Source organism: Propithecus coquereli, unplaced genomic scaffold (genome assembly GCF_000956105.1).
Source record: "Propithecus coquereli isolate 6110/MARCELLA unplaced genomic scaffold, Pcoq_1.0 Scaffold81, whole genome shotgun sequence".
Classification (NCBI taxonomy): Eukaryota; Metazoa; Chordata; class Mammalia; order Primates; family Indriidae; genus Propithecus; species Propithecus coquereli.
The window spans coordinates 2,697,526-2,710,362 of NW_012154285.1; the positions used below are offsets into that span (position 1 = coordinate 2,697,526).

At 63.8% G+C, this 12,837-nt stretch overlaps 1 protein-coding gene across 1 annotated transcript in view; it reads left to right on the plus strand.

Annotated features, from left to right (window-relative positions):
* Positions 1-766: 766 nt before the first annotated feature.
* NCOR2 (nuclear receptor corepressor 2) overlaps positions 767-12,837 on the plus strand; it is a 169,527-nt gene continuing 157,456 nt past the window's right edge. The window contains exon 1 of the mRNA XM_012663494.1: positions 767-808. The gene's annotated coding sequence lies outside the window, so the exon portion shown is untranslated. The remainder of the gene's footprint in view (positions 809-12,837) is intronic.

Sequence of the window (12,837 nt, forward strand, 5' to 3'; positions counted from 1 at the left end):
GGAAGGACAGAAACACTTTACAGGCAGAGCCTGGCCCCGGCCGTGGGACCCCGCAGGGCCGGTTCCGAGCCAGGCTGGGCCCGCGGCCGGCGGGCTGGGAGGAAACGGGTTAACGCGGGAGAAGCAGAGGCTGCGCCCGCTCTCGCTGCCAGCGCGAGGAGTGAAGAGGTTTTTCGAGCCGAGCTATAAAAAGGCCTCACAGTGTTTCAGCTCCTGTCGGCTGGAAGCCCGCCAGGGTTACCATGGCGATGAGGAATTATTACTTACTGCCAAGGCTGGGAGAAAAAGCTCGTACTTTTGGCTTCCAAACAAGAGGAGTGGACTTATGTAATTCTCTGTGTTTATAGGCCCGGAGTGGCAGAGGCAAGAACCGAGTGCCGGAGGCCCCACGTCCCGTTCTCAGCCCAGCCGTGGGGTCGCGAGGCCCCGCGGGTTGTCCCTGGTGGGCCGTGGCCTGCCCCGGCTTCGGGGGGCATCGGGCCGGAAGCCTGGGGGGCCGGGCCTGGGCGCTGGGCCACCGGCCCCCAGCAGGGCCTCCCCAGCGGGGCGGGAGCCGTAGTCTCGCGGGAAGGCGAGCAGGCCGCTCGGGCCACCCCTCTCCGGGTGTCGCTCTGGAGGAAGGATGGGTTTGATGCTGGACGCAGTGCGTGTCCCGGGCGCCAGCGGCGCCGTCCGTGCGTGTGGACCGCACTGACCCACTGGCTGGCACTTTCTCCTTTTCTTTCTCTTTTTCTTTTTTTTTCCTTGCGGGAGAGTTTCTCCAAGTTGGGTTTGGAGCTGTCGGGAGCGAGGCTGGTCATGTGCTCGGGTAAGAGACGTCGCGGGCTCGGCGTGGGCAGGGAGGTGCGGCGTGGCCAGTGCCCCCGGCGAGGAGGCAGGCGGAGGTGGGCGCGGGCTGGGGCGGGGGCGCGCAGGGTCTGTGCCCGGGGCGCCGTGTGGGGGCCGAGGGACTCGTCTGGAAGGAGCCCCAGTTCTGCCGCTGGGCGCTGTGGGCCTGGACCAGGGCGGGGGGCCGGGCGGACACTGGTCAGCCAGCGGGGGCGGCCGGACGTCCCCCTGGCAGGGTGGACGTGTGTCGGGCCCCACGCTCTGTGGGACAATGGGCCGGGACATCTTATCGGACAAAGTTGCTGAAGTCACAGAAAAGAGTGCTCCGGGGCGCGGGCGGGCCGGGCGGAGGGGAGGCTCCCCGGTGGGCCCGCGTGGGAGGGGCCCGGGTGGGCATTGTGCTGCTTTTCCGGAGCCCGGGCACGCTCCCCAGCGCCCCTGGGGGGGGCGCGGGGGCCCCGGGGTTCTGGGCGCTTGTTCCAGAATTGACGGCGGGAGGGCGTGGGATGGGCCCCGGCTTCCGGGGTGGGCTCGGGCAGGGGAGAGCCAGGTGCAGGCAGCGCTGCGGCCCAGCCCGGCGCCCGCTCCCCACCGAGGTGGCGGTTGGCTCGGTGCCCGTGTCTGGTTTGAAATCAGCGCCACCGGCTCAGGCTTGCCCAGGGAGTTGGCAGCGAGGCGCCGGGATAAACACTGGAAAGTTGGAAGGGCTTCCCGAGCTCACAAGGAGCCTTCAGTTTCAAGCCGAGGGGATGAGGGAGCGATTTGTCCTGAGGTCTGGGTGCGCCGGGGCCGTCGGGAGGCAGCAGGGACGTCCCGTGGGGACCTCCAGGCCCAGGCCAGGGCGGGGAGGGGGCCGGGCTTGCAGATGGTGTCTCTCCCCCGGCCGCAGACGCGGGTTTGAGTCCTGGCTGTATCCCCTCCTGGGCTGTGTGGCCTCGGGCATGTCGCCTCACCTCTCTGGGCCTCAGTTTCTTTAGCTGTAAAATGGGGTGACGATGGGGGCCACACAGGCGTGGGCGTGACGGAAGAAGGAGCCGTGGCTGCGTGGCAGACTCTGGGGAGGACTGCCTGGGCGTCCATCCCGGTTAGGCGCATCGTGGCCATGTGACCCTGGGCAAGTCACTCCGTGTCTCTGCACCTCGGTTTTCCCACCTGGCAAATGGACGCTCCGTCTGTCCTCCACCCCGAGCAAGTTCTGTGGCTTAAAGGAGCCAACGGAGCCGGGCTTCGGGCGCACGGTCGCCACGTGGTTGGCATCAGCTGGTGCCGTGGTGGCTTTAACAGTGATGATGACAGCATCCCACCTGCACGGGGGTGGGGCACCCGGGATTCCGGCATCGCAGTTTATGAAGCTGTCGTGGGCAGGCGACATTCCAGCATGGCCCCTCAGAGGATGACGCGAACTTGGGCAGGTCCTAGAACCTCACGGAGCCTCAGTTTCCTCATTGTTTACAGCCCGCAGGTGTCCCAGGGGATCCCAAGAGAAGCCCGGAGGGGCCGCCCGCGGAGCGGGCGTGTGTGTGGGGCGCGGCCAGTGCAAACCACGGGGCTGGCTTTGAGTTCGAGTTGCATCCTGGTCTCCCGCAGGGAGCTCTCCGGTTGCGTGGAGCCCCGGGCCCAGATAACAGGAGGTGGGCGGCAGTGGGCACTCCCTGGGGTTTGGGCCGGGCCGGAGTCTCCAGGGCGTTGGCCATGCGATCCTGTTCTGCCCTGTCTCCCCTCGGCCTGCGCCCCTCTGGGCCAGGTGCCCCCAGTGCACCCGGTGTGGCCTGGGGGCCGGGGCGGGAGGGCCGCTCTCCTGCTAGAGGTGGCGGTGGTTCCGTGTTTGTAAGTGACACCGGATGCCGGGCCGGTAGCTGGCGCAGGGACTCCCGTCTTGGGCCAGCAGTTGCCAGTGGGGAGTTCCCAGGGCGACCAGGCCGCCCACGCCAGCTGCCCGCCCGCCAGTTGTCCTCGGCCTCTCCTGGGATCTCGGGGAAGGCCTGAGAAGTGGGGGCCCCGTGCCTGTCACGTTGCCGCCCCTGAGGCCGTGGTGTCCGCTTGGGCCGGTCACAGAGCTGTGTGGTGGCCGCTCCCGACCTGCACCGAGGGCCCCGGCTCACTGAGAAGGACAGTCGTGTGGTGGCTCAGAACAGAGGTCAGCACAAGGGACCTTTGTGACGGGACAGTTCCATGGCGACGGGGGGAGGTCCCCGGAACCCGCACGTGGCACTAAACGCGCGCTCACACGCACGCACTTGTGAACGCACCGAAGCTGTTGAGATCTGAGCGGGGCAGTCGCGTCAGCGTCACCTTCCTGGTTGTGACACTGCTGTTCAACCACAGGTGTCTGATGACGTGACCACCGGGGGAGGCTGGGGGAGGGGTGCACGGATCTTGGGATCTCGCTGCAGTATTTCTTACATCGGTGTACGGATCTATAAGGATCTCAAAATAAACACTTAGAAAGCAAAAGAGAGGCGTGGGGGCCATGCTGTCGGGATCTGCTCCTGCGTAGCTGTGCGGATTTGAGAACTGACTCAGCTCCTCCAGCCTCAGTTTCCTCGTCTGTAAAATGGGGGTAACATGTATGACCCTGCGGGGCTCACGTGAGGGTTGAACGAGTTGCTACGCGCTGCGCACTTGCCGCGGGTTTGCTGTTGCTGTCGTTGTCGTCACTGTCGTGATGCTGTGGCTCGCCCGAAACCATCTCATTTCATATTCCCGTCAGCCCTAGGACGGGAGGGTGACCCACTTTTCAGATGAGGAAGCCGAGGCCCGAGTGGTCAGGTGACCCACCCGAAGGCACGCGGTTTGCGGGGCTGGCGCTGGGCTGGGCGCCCAGGCCGGTGCTTGACGGCCGTCGAGGTGAGCGGCCCGGGAAGGTCACTCGCCCTCTCGGAGCCACAGCCCCTCCCTCCTGCCCCACCTGCAGGCTGGGCTAGGGGGTCGCCGCAGGGGCCGGGCTCACGACCTCTGGGAGCCAGGCAGCCTCGACCTCTGGACTCCTCCCTTCCCGTGCAAATGCTCGAGCCAGAGCAGGGGCTCAAATAACCGAGCTCGGGCCTCGGATGTCCCGGGGAGGGGTCAGGCGGGGCTCGCCTCATGCCCCGGGATCACAGAGGCTCCAGAGCGGTCCCCGCGTCTCGTGACTCTGCATCTTGTGACAGCCGAACCCACTTCCTCTCTGAGCACTTTTCCTCCCCGCGCGAGCTCTGAGCGGCGTTTGCCCCTCGCTGTCCTCCCTGTCCTGGTCTCCCCGAGATCCCTCCCTGCCTCAGTCAGTGGTGGGAAGGCCTCGGGGGTGCACCCGGCTCACCCGAGCGTGAGCTGGTTAGCCCCTCTCGCGGAAGCATGAGGAGTGTGTTCGTGTTTAGTCGAAGCTGATGCTCAAGCGGAAACTTCTCCAAGGCTCCGCCAAGAGGGCCTGCAGGTGGTCGTCCCCCTTAAAGCCGGCTGGTAGCTGAGCTCGGGCCTCGGGCATCCCGGGAGGTCCAGGAGGGGCTTGCTTATGCCTTGGGATTACAGAAGGTTCCAGAGCATCCCAGGCTGAGGGACAAGCGGGTGCCTGCAGGGCCTGGCGGTCCCGCTGCTGTGCCGCTGCACAGCGTTTCCACGATCACATCAGCGCGGCAGAGGCTCGTGCCTGGCGGGACAACAGTCATAGCTCAGCGTCTCAGGTCTGGGCTTTGCTGGGCAGAGCCTGGAGGGGAAGTGGGGGTTGGGCGGCCTTCAGCTTCGTGAGCTTCTTTGCTGTTTCTCGGAGACCCCAGTCACAGTCGTGCCTCAGGACCTTTGCACTTGCTGTCCCCGCTTCCTGGAACATGCTTTTCCGAGATCTTCGTGCTCGCCTGATTTAAGCTTCTGTGTAAGTGGCCCCTCCTGAGAGAGGCCTGATCTTGGTGTCGTGACTCCCTGGCTCCCTGCTTCAGTGTTCCTCGTAACACCGTCACTCCCTGTTATGTGTCTGTCATGCCTGTTTCCTCCGCCTCACGACTGATTTTAGTCCGTTCGGACTGGGTGGCTCATAAGCAACAGAAATTGTGACAGTTCTGGAGGCTACAAGTCTAAAGTCAAGGCTCCAGAAAATTCCATGTCTGCTGGGGCCCGTTGCCTGGTTCCTGGACAGTGTGGTCTCCCCGAGGCCTCCCCGGAAGGGGCGAGGCAGCCCCTCCTTTGTGAGGACGCTAGTCCCATTCCCCAGGGCTCCACCCTGTGACCTCATCACCTCCGAAAGCCCCACCCCCTCATACATCGCGTGGCGATTAGGTTTCCACGTGCGAACTTGGGGGGGACACGACCGTTCAGACCGCAGCACCCCTCCACCCAAGACTTTGTCAAACGGTCACTGCTGTGGCCCCGGCACTGGGCATACAGCAGGCACTCAGGAAACAGTTGTGCCTGACTCAGGGTGCCCCGAGGGCTGTGGGCCTGGACCTGTCCCCTCCCCGTGACCGGGGCCATCTTGGAACAGAGATGCTTCAACTGACAATGGTCCCTCCAGGAGCGTCCTGCCCTCGCAGGCTCTGGCCGGGTGTCACCTTGACCTCGCCTCCCCCCTCCCTCGAAGTTTTGCAGCTTGTAGGGTCGAGGTTACATTCTGGGGGTGCCCTGGAAAACCCAGAAAAGTTCTTGTGCTTTTGCTCAGAGTGCCCGGTAGGAGCCCACCAAGCCTCCCTGGAGGGTCTGCTCCTTCCAGACGAGGTCAGGGAGGTGGGGGTCCTGAGCGGGGAAAGCGGGGGGCTGTGGGCACTGGGGTGTGGGGGAGGGGTGCCGAGGCAATTCAGGCGTTCCGCACACCTTAGTTCACTGTGTCCTTGCAACAGCCCTGTGATGTGGGTGCAGAATCGCCCTCTCTGGGGAGCACAGAGAGGGTCAGCAGCTTGTCCAAAGACACACAGTGGCAGGCACACGATATCGCTGGGTAAACGGCATTTCCTTTGCAGTCGTTTCTGTGCACAGGGTGATGCTTAGCTAGTTCGTCCCCAGAAGGCCCTTTGGTCAGCCCTGTCTCAGGCAGGTCCTGTTTTCTGGGGGTCTCGCGCAGACCCGGTGCAGAGAATGCCCCGTGTATCCCGGAGCTGAGGCCCTGGAGATGCCCAGACCATTCCGGAAGGTGGGGGTCAGTTTCCAGTGTGACTCAGAAGTTAGACGGCAGGGAGGAGCCACCTCCTCCCTCCACAGTCGGTCATTTGCATGACAATGAGCCCTTTGTCCCTGGCCCAGCCCCCTTCCCAGGCTAATAACATAATTCCCGGCCTGTGATGTCATAATGGGCCCTTTCTGCACCGGGTCGGGCTGGTGGGCAGCTGTGTGGGCTGGCCCGGCCGCTAATAAACTGGGCGGTGGCGGTTTCCAGGGCCTGAGTGCCACGCCGCCTCCTTCCGGGATCTGCTTTCTTCCTCCCGAGAGGGCAGCAGGAGGGGGCTGTGCTCCCGTGGACACCAGGGCAAACTGAGGCCCGAAGAAGCCCTCCGCGTCCCCACCGCTTGTCCGGGCCACTTGGAGCCTCTTCTTGGCCTGCGGAGTGGGGGTGACTCATTGCCAGCTGGCGCTGTCCCGGGCGGCGTGGGCGTGAGAGTCCCCGTCTCCTGTAAGCTCCAGGAGGGAGGCCCTTGTGCCCAGCGGTCACTGTGCGGGGCCAAGCCGTGGCCCCGCTGCGTCCCCGGGGCGTGTGGCGGACCCCTCCGGGCCTCTGTCCTCTCCTCTGCTGGGGCCTGGCCAGGGCGCGGCTCTCGGGAGATGGCAGCGTCGGAGAAGGGCGGCCGCCAGGAAGATAAATCCACGTCCCAATAACCAGGCCCCGTCGAAGTGACCGTATTTGGAAGCTGCGTCTTTGCAGATGCGTTTCGAGATGAGCTCATCCCGGATTACCTGGCGGGCCTGGTGGGCCGTAAACCGGTGGCCAGCGTCCTCCTGGGAGACGGGACAGGAGAGACAAACGGAGAAGGCCACGTGGAGACAGGCGGCGGTCGGAGTGACGTGGCCACGGGCCGGGCGTGCACCTGATGCCACCGGGTGGCGGAAGAGGCCCGAAAGGAGCGTCCCCTCGAGCCTCTGCAGGAAGCGGGCCCTGCCGACACCTTGATTTTGGACTTCTGGCCTCCAGAACTGCTAGAGAATAAATTTCTGTTGTTTTAAGCCACGTGGTTTGTGGTCATTTTTGTGGCAGCCTCAGGAAAACTAATACGGCCTGTGACCCCCATCTCTGGAGGTGGGGGTAGCCCCAGGGAGGGGTCTGCTGTTCCTGCACCCCCAGCCTGAGGGCTCAGGGCAAATTCAGGACGGCTCTGTGTCCAGTGGGCAGGGAGCCCCATGCAGTGGCCCCGCCAGGAAGGAGGGAGGCGCTCGGCCCTGCGCCCTCCCTGAGAACCAGATCCACAGAGCCCCGACCCCCCCTGCAGCCCTGACCCCCCCCTCCCACCCCCACAGCCCCGACCCCCCCCTGCAGCCCCGACCCCCTCTCCTGCCCCCACAGCCTTGTGGGGAAGGCCCAGCTGGTCAGGGCAGGGGGCGGGGGCGAGAGGCTCCCAATTCCACACTGGGCTCCTCGCAGGCTGGGACAGACTTGCCCCACGTGCTTGGCTACTCACCCAGAACCTGGGGAGCAGTGATCCTCTCGGAGGCCCCTCGTTTGCCAGGAACCCTTGACAGACGAAGAAACTAGGCCCAGAGAAGGCAGGCTACCAGCAGAGGCCACACAGCTCCTCGGTGGCAGTGATGGCCCTCAGAGTCCCGCCGTGGCCCTGCTCAGGGGTAGGCCAGCATGGCGGCCCCCGGGAGGGGGCTCAGAGCCCTGCAGCTACATCAAGGCCTGCGGTGGAGCGAGCGGCGGGCAGTGTGGACGTGGGGTCGTTACCTGTGGGGGTCACTCAGCTGGCTCTGGGCAGCCCCCGTCCGGCTCGCGGCCTCGGGTGCTCTGCTTGCAAAGTGGTCTCCGCCCTTCAGCTCAGAGCCTGCGATTCTGCTCTTGGCGTGTTCATGGAGTCAACAAGCATTTATTGAGCACCTGCTGTGTGCGGTGTGCTGGGACTCAGTGGAGGACACGCAGGTGTGGCTCTTGCGTCCGTGGATCTTACGTTTGGGGATGCAGGGTTGGGTGGGAGGAAGTGAAGCAGCAAGCGCCGGGGTCAGGGTCAGGATCGCAGGTGCTGAGGAGGGAGATGGTGGGGCCGGCGCCGGGAGGGGTGGAGGACGCGGCCTTCCTGCTCTTCCTGGGGCCCGAGTGGGCTGTTTGCATCAGGCTCTGGGGGGTGGCTGGGAGGACTTGGAGAGGCCCACGGCCCAGCCCCTCTGTGGGGGCCCGGGGCGCCTCCGGCTGGCAGGGCTCGGCCTGGGCTGTGAGCAGGGATGCCTGGCTCCGGCCGGGTGGGGAGGCGGGGGTGCGCCAGCAACAGGGTCCCAGGACGCAGTGGTTGAGGTAGACGCGGGAGGCAGCTTGCCTGGGTTTGCATGCAGGCTGTGCCCCTTGCCTGCTGTCTGGCTTTGGGCAAGTTACTTAGCCTCTCTGTGCCTCAGTAGAATGGGCATGGAACCCACCTTGCAGGGAAGTTGTGCCAATGCCACGAAGGGATGCCGGCGAGTGCCGTGTTAGCGATCGGCTGTGACGGTGGCTGGGAGGTGAGGCACCCACCTGTGACTGCTCAGGACCAGGACATGGAAGTGGCGTCTGCTCTTCTCTCCCCCGTCCTGCCTGCGGGAGGAGCCCCATTCTCCGGCCCGCAAAATGGGAGCTGTAACAGGCACGTGGCCACGTGGAGGGCCGCAGGAGGAGGGGAGCTGGGGGAGCCGGTGCCTGTGGGTGGGGGCTCAGGGTCTCCACCTGCTCCAGGTCGAAGCATCGGCCACCCCCAGGCCAGGAGCAGCCGCCCGTTTTACAACCTGGGAAACTGAGGCCTGGCAGGGACGGGCCCAAGGCGTGCCCGTGGGTGCAGCCCGCACGGACTCTGGCTGCAGACAATGAATGCCCTTTTCCTCTGGCTGGCGGGGCGGCCGGCAGTTGCCAGCCTGGCCCGAGGTTGTCAGCGCGCTTGCTTCCGAAGCCCGGCTGGCAGATGTTCCTTCCGAGAGATCGTGATGTTCCTCCAGAAACCGAGGCCGGAGGCTCAGGTTACTGCTGGGGGCGGCCGCGGGGGGTGTGCCTGTCGCTGAGGAGTGACCCAGATCCGAGTCCGGCTGGCTTTGCCGTGCAGCCGCTACCTGCTGGTTCCCGGTGAGAGTCACTGACAGCTCCGGACGGAGCCGGGAGACACCTGCTCTTCCTCCAGGGTGAGAGACAGGACAGGCCCGTCCGGAGCTCCTGCCTGGCCCCTTCCTCCCAGGTGGAGTCTGTCCTGGGGCTCCCGTCCTGTCTCTCTTGCCCCATCCTGGTGGCTTTGGACCCCTCCCCCCCGCACAGATGAGGGCCCCAGAGTGTGGAGCATGTCCGATTCCAGGGAGACCCTGTCTTAGAATTGGGGTGTTAGGGGGTTGCTATCTTGAGTGTCTTGGTTGCGATTGACAGACTCCCATTCCTCCTGCATTTAGCACAAAAGGCTCAAGTAACTAGAAAAGGTCAGGGGAAGCTTCAGGCACTGTTGGATCCAGGCACAACTCCTGTTCAGTCCCTGGTGGTGGAGACTACAGCCCGGCAGCCCCAGCAGAAGAGAAGCTTCTTGTTCCTCGGCCCTGATGCTCCAGCGCAGACCGTGGGAGGGAGCCGTATCGGCCCAGTGTGAGGCGCAGCCTCTCCCTGAGCCAGTCCCTTGCCCTGGAGTCGGGCAGCTCCCCCAGGCCCCAGGACTGAGGGACATCGGGGTGTGGTCTGCCCCACGTGGGAGACGGAGCTAGGTGGTGGGTCCTGCCCTCCGCAGCCAGCGTGCGTCCCATCGGGGTGGAGGGTGTGTCGTCCGCGAGTCGCTGGGTGAGTGGGCCCCTTCTCTCGTCGCTGTTGCAGTTGGGGACCCCCTGGGCTGAGAACGTTGCCATCTGCCATTGCGCTGTCACCCCCTCCTCCCAGCTCCCCCAGCCTTTGCTGTGTCCTGTCTCGCCGCTTCCAGGGACCGCCTGCCATAAGCCACAGGTCACCTCCTGACAGCCCCTGGGCTGTATCTGTGTGTCAGGTTGATTTATTGGGTTGGTTTTGTAGTCAATTTTTTTTTTTTTAAGAAAAATTGGGAGATGTCTCAAAATTGGCCTTCTGGCTTTGCTGGAAAGATCTGGACGCTGTCCCCGCCCCCTCCCCCAACCTCCCTGGGCCACGTTCCTAAGCCCGGCTCAGCCTTGGCTGGGGCTGACTTGGGCCACCCTTCCTCCCCTGCGCAGGGTTCCCGCCCCGCTTCTGCGGGGACCTCCGCCCTGGAGCCTGGTTAGTCCTGCCCCCTCCAGGTGGACTCTTGACTTCAGCTGTTGCCGCTTGTGGACGGCGACGCGTTTGTTTCCCACCTGGAGCTCCCGGCCCGTGCGACGCTTTGGGCTCCCGATCACGGCCCTGAAATAATGGAACGGCCCGTGCGAGCTTCGCTCAGGGCTGGTCTCCAGCGGGTCTCCCCCTTGGCCTGGGTGTCTGGGTGGCACTGGGGCCCCCAGCCGGGCTTGTGGGGGAGGCGGGTCTCTGGGGCGCAGCCGGGCTGTGGGGGTGACGGGGAGGTGGCGGATGTGGGGAGGGCCGCCGTTGACTGGGTGGGCTCCCCCTAGTATCGCTGCTGGCGCGGCTATTCTTAGCAGCAGAAACATTTGTCCTCGTTCACATGTGGCCGCCACCCCCCAGAGATCTGCCCTGAAATACTAGGAACGACCCCATAAATTCCTCAGAAAGCTGTCCTCGGGGCCTGCGTGCGTGGAGGAGGAGCGGGAGGAGGTGTTTCCGGCAGCTGCGCAGCTGGATGCGATTGCCAGATGTTGGGGAGGCAGGACATCGGTGGGAACTGGCTGGGCGGCCTCTTGCACACTCGGGCTCCCGGCACGGGCGGCGAGCGGCGGGAGGGAGGCTGCAGACCAGTGGGCGGGAGAGCGGGGCCCCGGGCCTGGCCTGGGGTCTCGGGGTCCAGAGGCCCATCCAAAGCAGCAGCTTTGGGTCGGCCCCTCCCTGGGTCCAGGCCCTGCCGGTCGTCCCCCGAGGCTGCCCAGGTTGGAGGCCAGAGGAACGCCCAGCTTACCGGGCACACCCGAGGGATCTGAGCTTCCGGACGCTGCCCAGCAGGCCCAGCCCTGGCCTGTGGCTGTCCCTGAGTCCTGCTACAGGACTTGATCCACTGTGCCTTTGGCTGTGAGGGTCTCCTGGGTGCTGGAGACAACCCCTGCTCTGTCACGGGGCAGCCGGAGCATTTGGAGCTATCGCAGAGCAACACAAGCCCAGTGGAGAGAGCCCTTGGCCGGCAATCAGGGAGGCCTCCCTGGAGGAGGGGTGTGTGTGTGTGTGGTGTTGCTTTGGTTTATTTTATTTTTTTTAATTTTAAATTGTGGTAGGTGCATATAAACATAAAGTTTCTTCTCTCAACCATTCTAAAGTTGGTAGGTATATTCACATTGTGGTGCAACCCGTCTCTAGAGCTCTTCGTTTTGCAAAACAGAGACTCTGTATCCACTAAACACTCCCTCCCCGCTCCCCCTCTGTGAATTCGACTACTCCAGGGACCTCCCGTAAGTGGGATCGGACAGTATCTGTCCTTGCTGGGCCTGGCTTCTATCACTCAGTGTCATGTTGGAAGCCGTTTTTGTGGCCTGTTTAGTCCTTGGTTGTCAGTTCAGTCCCGCCCAGGCAGCAAAATGGATGAAGGCCTGAGACCTGGAGCCCGTCCTCGAGAAACCCGGGGGCCTGGGGTAGCTGAGCCTGTCTGCACGCTGACCCGGAGCCCAAGCCTCCCTCCCCCCGGCGAAGCCCCAGGGCTCAGGGTTAAGCGGTTTGCCCAAGTCACACAGCTGGTGCCAGCGCCCCCTCCCTGGGCCCAGACACCAGCCTCTTCCCTGCCCCCGCCCTTCCCTCTGCAGAGAAAATTGCTGTTTGGAAGGCCAGATGGAGGAGCTGGGTCTGATGGAAAACACGTCCCTCCCGGGGCGCTCAGAACTTAATGAGGAAGAGCCCGGCAGAGTCAGGCGTAATGTTTGCGAAATACCCGAGGGGGGCTGCTCCCCGCGCGAGCGTTCTCGGGTGGGGCCCCGGGACCCTGGCGTTAAGGGAGGGCTTGTCGTGGTTTATCTCCCTCTCTTCCTTTTAAAATTAAATGGAACAACAGAAAAAAGCAGCGGCGAAGGAAGTGCTTTTGAGCAGAGCTCGCCGTGGCGGGGGAGCAGGGCCCGGGCTGGCCGCGGCCCAGACGACACAAATGCACCGATTAAATTGGAAACAGAAACAGGCCTCCTCTGGCGGCTCCAGCCAAGGCCGCTTCCCTTCTGCTCGCTTGGGGCCACGGCAGGGCTGGGGTTGGGGATCTGTATCCTGACACAGAGAGCTGGTGCCTCCGGCAGCCACCCTGGTCCTGGAGACGCACCCTCTCAACCAAGCCGCCCGCTCCCTGCCCACGCACTGCCGACCCAGAGAGCTCCCGTGGGCGGTTTGTGCTTGAGAAGGAGCCTGGCAGGGGTGGGGGCACCTCTCTCACTGAGACCCTCTCACTGAGACCCTCTCATTCAGATTCCAGAGTTTGGGACTGGAGGTAGTTTTCCCCAGGGTCCTCTGTACCCAGCAGGCAGTTGTGCAGGTTTGGGGGCTCTGTGTTCCTCACAGAGCTGGGCATGTGGGAGGCCTGGGAATATTAGTGGGATGAAGGCGTGGCCCTTGGGTTTGGTTGAAAGAGTGAGACTAGGAAAACCTTGGAAAATGGAACAGTTAATATCCATCTGTCTATTGGTCCATCTGTCCATCCATCTTTCCATCCATTTATCCTTTCATCCATCTATGCATCCATCCATCCATCCATTCTTTCTTCCTTCCTTTTTTTCTTCATCATCATCCTTCCTTCCCTCCTTCATTTATCTGTCCATCCATTTATCTATCCATCCATGTATCCATCCATCCATCCATGCATCCACCTATCTAGCCATCTATCCACC